The following is a 6,000-nucleotide window of genomic DNA, read 5'->3' on the forward strand; positions in this document are numbered from 1 at the left end:
CAGTCAGATTCAACTGAGAATACATGTGATCCTTTTTCCCTTCCCCACTTTGCAGCCAGCTCCAGACCCTCGCAGATGGCTAGGGTTTTCATGTGCAAAGGGGATTGAACTTTCACGGCATGAGCGAATTCTCCAAGCAGCATTCCACTCATGTCCTTGCACACCCCAGCTATGGATCCTTCATTTGTTTTTGATGTGAAAGCCCCATTGACGTTGATTTTCACCCAACCTGGGTCCGGCGGTCTCCATCTTTGAGGTATTTCGCTCTCTTTACTAGTGTTTTGCTGCTGTGATGAAGCTCTTTTATTTTTATTTTTATTTTATTTTATTTTTTACTTCGACGCGAGTAGATCAACCACCACCCCTTGTGGATTTGGTGTTCGGGCTCCAAAAACCATTTCGTTCCTCTCTTTCCAGATGAGCCAAAGAGATTCGGCTACCATTTCAAGTTTTGGAGCTTGAGGAAGGTGTCTTTTATACTCTAAAAACGAGTGATCTATACTTATTAGTCCTGTGCTTTTTATTTGAATTTGGAGATGACTATCTGACCATATTCCATTTGTCCAAGGACAGAGCAAGAATAGATGTTTTGTTGTTTTTGAGGTCACTTTGCAGAGGGGACACAACATCTTAGGTAGGATTCTTCTTCTGGTTGGATTCTCCTTAGTAGGAAATGCATTTTGACATAAGTTCCACATGAACACCTTAATTTTGGGAGGGTGTGTAGATTCCAGATTGTGCTCCATATTGCTTTGGGTTTGTGGTAGGAAGATGAGGCTAATGAAGCGGCTAAGTTGTCGTCTCCAGGCTTTTGAGTTGGTTATAGCCACTTTTAACTCAATAATTACCTTGTTTGGTTGCCATCCATATGCACGTGTCTTTCATTTTTGTCGGAAGGTAAGGGGATTGCCAAGATTTCGCTTACGGTTTCGTCTTCAAACAAGTTTTGGAGACTTTACTCCTTCCATGTTGTATTGTTCCTATCTATGAGCTCGACTACCATCAAGGGGTCGTCTTGGTTGGTTGCGCTAGAATTGTGCCTTGCTTTAACCATTTGTCTTCGTGTATTTTTATTGATTTTTTGTTGCTCACTAACCATAATGTTGAATCTCAAATAACATCTCTGCCACTCAGTAAGCTTTTCCATCCCCATGATGGTTAGTGGCTTGTCTTAGCATGAGAAAAATTTGTAGAGGGGAAATAGAGTCCCTTGAATAGTTTACTCCATAAAGACGAGGGATTTTCTATCATTTGCCAAGCCTGTTTGCCTAGTATAGCTTTATTAAATGTAATTAGATGTTTAAAGCCCATTCCCCCACTATCCTTTCTCATCTTCAGCACATTCCAGCTTTTTCAATGAATTCCAACCATGTAATCAGTGTTCTTCCACCAAAATGAAGCAATTTTTTTCTCTACGGCTTTACAAATAGAGACTGGAATTTTAAAGATAAACATCGCATATTAAGGTAATGCTTGAACTACTGCTTTCAAAAGAATTTCTTTCCCAGCTTTTGATAACAACATTTCCTTCCATCCTTCAAGCTTCATATTCACCTTGGCCAATATCCAAGCAAACATTTGTTTATTAGATGTTCCCCAATCCGATGGAATGCCTAGGTACTCTCCCTTTTGTCAATTTCTAAGACTCTCAATTCTCATGCCATATTTCTTCTTAAATTCTGGGGGAATCCAAAAGCTAAAAAAAATCCCTACTTTGTTCAAATTAATTGCTTGACTAGTAGCCATGCAGTATTGATTGAGAACATTGGCCAACTATTGTCATTTCCTCACATTTCCATCCAAAGAGAAGATTGAACCATCCACAAATAACAAATGAGATAGAGTAGGGCAATTGCTGTTCAGTTTTATGTCTTTGAATCTCCCTTTCTCAACTGTTTTTTTTCATAAGAAGGGATAAACATTTGCTGCTAATATGAATAGATAAGGAGAAAGGGGATCACCTTGATAAAGTTCTTTTGAGGGCTGAAAATAACACATCGATTCTCCATTAAACTTGACACTAAATGAGACGGACGTCATACAATGCATAATCCAAAAGGTCCAATTTTGACAAAACCCCCATCTTCAACAAACAAGCCTCTAGAAAGTCTCATTCAATTTTGTCATGTGCCTTCTTCATGTCAAGTTTTAGCACAGCTAGAAACTTCTTCTTCATTTTCTTAACTTTTAGCTGGTGAAGTACCTCCTAAACAATTAGAATGTTGTTTTGTATTTGTCACCTCAAAAGCACCTTGCTCCATTTCTATCAACTCCAGAAGCAAAGGCTTTAATCGATTAGCCAATACCTTGGAGATAATTTTATAAGTGAAGTTACACAGAAATGATTTGCTCCATAAACTCCCTACCAACCTCAATAAATCCTCCTGAATGTCCATCCAATGATTATGGAAGAACTGACCATTTAAACTATCAGGTCCTTGGAGCCTTGATTGCGCCTAATTGAAAAACCGCATTCTTCACCTCTTGTAATGTAACTTTTGCTATTAATGCTACATTCATCTCCTCTTGAACCGTCACCTTCTCTAATTTTTTGGTGTCTCTACACCACTCACCATCTGGCGGTTGAGGCATGGAGATTTTATTTTTTAGTTGACTTTGAATTGTTGTAGCATGAAAATATTTAGTATTCCTATTGCCTCACTTCAGCCACATGATCCTCTAACACATTCTCCAATACATCTCTAATTGTTTCCATAGTTATTCAATTTGTCATTTAATGCTTTGGACTCTACCTGTATCTGTTCAACCCCTTGTATGTTTGTGATGAATAGAAGATATTTATGAGAATTTTGATTTGTTTATGGGCATTTGAGAATTTTTTTGCTTCATTCCGCAAGGATTTTTGTAACCTTTAGCTATTTTTGTTTCTAGTTCATGTTATTTGCACAAGAATCTGCCAAAGCTAATTGGAGTTGCTCTCACACTCTATGTCTTCTGCCTAGAAAGCTTCGTATTTGAATTCCTTCATCCATTTCACAATTCTAGCTGATAACGACACCAACGAGGGGCTATGATTGGATCTTACTACTTTAAAAGCAAAAACTTGAGCCTCAAGCTAAGAAACCCTCCATTCCATGTTGCATAGTGCTCGGTCAAGTAGTTCTTTGACATAATCCTTTCATTTCCGATTGTTTGACAATGTAAACGCAGAACCTTTTCCCTCCAAGTCCATTAAGGAGCAATCGTTTATAACTTCTCGAAATGTCAACATCTAGTAATATTCTGCCATTCTTTTTCTAACTTTCTCCTGATGGTAGAGAACTTCATTAAAATCACCGATGCAAATCCAAGGAAGAGAGTTACAAGACTTAATATACCTTAGTTCATCCTATAACGTCATTCTCTTTTAAAATGTATATGGGGGCATGGATTAACATAAGTCTCATAACTATTTTGTTTGCTCCCATCTATAGGTTGCATTGATGAAATCAGTAATGAAAGAGTCAATTGATAGTGATATGTCTTCACTCCACATCAGCACAAGCCCCCCAACAATTCCTTCTGGATTCACAGCAAACATATATTAGTATTTTAACCTTTTCTTTATCCTCTACACCATTGGTTCCTTGTTTTTAGTTTCCATCAAGAAGATTACATTGGGCTTTTCCCAGGCCACTAGGGCTCTAAGTTCTTGAATTGTTAGGGGATTGCCCAACCCCCTGACAACCCCTGACAACCTTGACAATTTCAACTTAAGATTTTCATTGGTACCCCAGTGGCTTATTCACGGTAATTGGTCGTTCGGTAGTGGGAGATTTACATAATCATGATAGTCATTCACATGGCTTAGATTCGCATTCAAGAGATCTTGGTGAACCCGATTATTCTGATTCAAAGGATGATGATGATCCCACAATTATTGAAAGAGAGTGGCTTAGACATGAGGAATCTAAATTTCCAACTACTGAACAACCAATTACCGTGAATATAAGAGATGCATAAAACCCCATTGACCCTCTCCCTTCACCATCTAGATATGTGTATCTAACAGCTGAGTTTCATCAATTAATAATTGCATATCATTTTCTAGAACATATGGGTTGAACCTCTTTTGCTTTTTAGCACTTTGTTTAATCCTTTTTCCTTCTTTTTTCTAGGTTGTTTCTATAGGTTTCCTTCTTGTGTGGGATAGAGGAGCTTTCCCCTTGTCAAGCCATGTTAATGGTAAGTAGGGAGAATTAACACTTCTCTGGTTACCACTTTAACTCTCACTATCTATTCCCTTTCTCTTCTCAGCTCTATCTGAATGACTATGTAAGATAGGTGCTTGTTGGATGATCTCCATTTGGTTAGAAAGATCTTGAGTTTTAGATATGACTTTCTCTACTGCCCTCTCCTCCCATTTATCTTCATAAATAGCTCCCAAATGGGAGTAAACTCCCTAGCTTTTGCTTTTAGCTAGAATCCAAACATGAGGTCCTCTAATTTGTGTTCGTCAACCATAATTTCAGTACAATGGATGGTAAAATGACCTAATTTGCCACGTGTATAGCATAAATGAGGTAATCTCTCATACTTATACTCTATTCATAATTTTTTGCCAGCATGTTTAATTACACTATCTTGCTTCAATGGTTCAAATAAATTTAACTCAACTTTCACTCTCTTTGATACAAATGTTGTAGTGCCCTTTATTTCTATTTTGATCTCTATGACCTCTCCTAAATCCATGGTTATCCTTCTTATAACTCTTTCATTACGCCATTCAATAGGTAAGCCATAAATGTGACCTAGAAAGCTCTCCTTGTAAAATCATAATAGCAAGGGGGTGTGTTAGGTTCCCATGGTTTTAACAATAAAATATGGTTGGCGAAAGACCAAGGACCCCCATTTAGCACTTGTTTAATGTCCCCATCAGATTTAAAAGCAAATAGAAAGTGACCTTTTTCTAAAGGAGCAATGTCCACATTATCTATTTTCCATGTCTTTTTCATAGTACTTTGGAAGGCTTGAAAATTAATAGAAGGGCTAGCGAACAACTTATCTATCAACATTAGTTTGTAGTCCTATTCTTGTTTAGTGGCATCCATTTCTTCCAAATCAATAATGCCGTTAACTAACCGCACATCTCCTAGTTTCTTGCAGAGCAATTCCAACTGAGGGTTAGTCTTAATATTCTCCATACGTAATCGTCAATTTTTGAGTTAGGGAAATCAACAAATGGGTGGAAGGTGTAACTACCACTCCCATTAGAACCAACCCAGAACAATGCTTGAGAGAAGAGAACAATGCTTGAGAGAAGAGGCCCTTGCATGTTGCTTCTATCCCCCAAAAAAGTTGATGTGCAGAATAAAACTCTCAGCTTCCAGTTGTCCACGAAAGTGGATGAGGGTGTGAAGGGCTTGAAGATTCGAACCCACTAACTATTCAACGACACTCTTATGAAAGAAGACGGAGGGGATTTAGGGTGGGTAAGGTAAGGAAGGTTTGACGAAGTGTGAGTTTGGCAATGGAACAATGGTTTCATATTCGCCTCCTATAGTAGCAAATAAAGGGTTTAGTTCTGACGGTGGAAAGAGGTTTTCTTTGAGGTAAGAAGATGTTAGGTTTTAAAGAGTGAGTACATAGATAAGGTAATGTTAGAGGAGTGAGATTTGGGTAGGGTGAGTAGTTTAGCTAGGGTTTTTGTAGAGAAAGATGATAGGTATTGTAGATAGAGCAAGGATGTGATGTGCCTGGGGTTTCTAGAGGGAGGATTGGGGCAGGGCACCACGATGGAGTTCAAGGGTCATCAGATTGAGGATAATCTGTTGGAGTCCGATGTGGGGTCATTGACGTTCGGGTTCAGCAACTCGCTTCTCCCTCGGAACTCCAGTTGCTCCCATCTTTGAGCCATCGATCTGAAGATGACAAGGTCCCTTGGTGTTTTCACATTAATAAAGAATATGTCCTAATGTGTGATGTAGCGATGAAGTTCTTTCCAGAGGCCATCGGGCACCATCTTCGTTTCACTTTCAAACAATAAATTAGAAGAAGAAA

This window comes from Eucalyptus grandis, chromosome 8, assembly GCF_016545825.1.
Source record: "Eucalyptus grandis isolate ANBG69807.140 chromosome 8, ASM1654582v1, whole genome shotgun sequence".
NCBI lineage: Eukaryota > Viridiplantae > Streptophyta > Magnoliopsida > Myrtales > Myrtaceae > Eucalyptus > Eucalyptus grandis.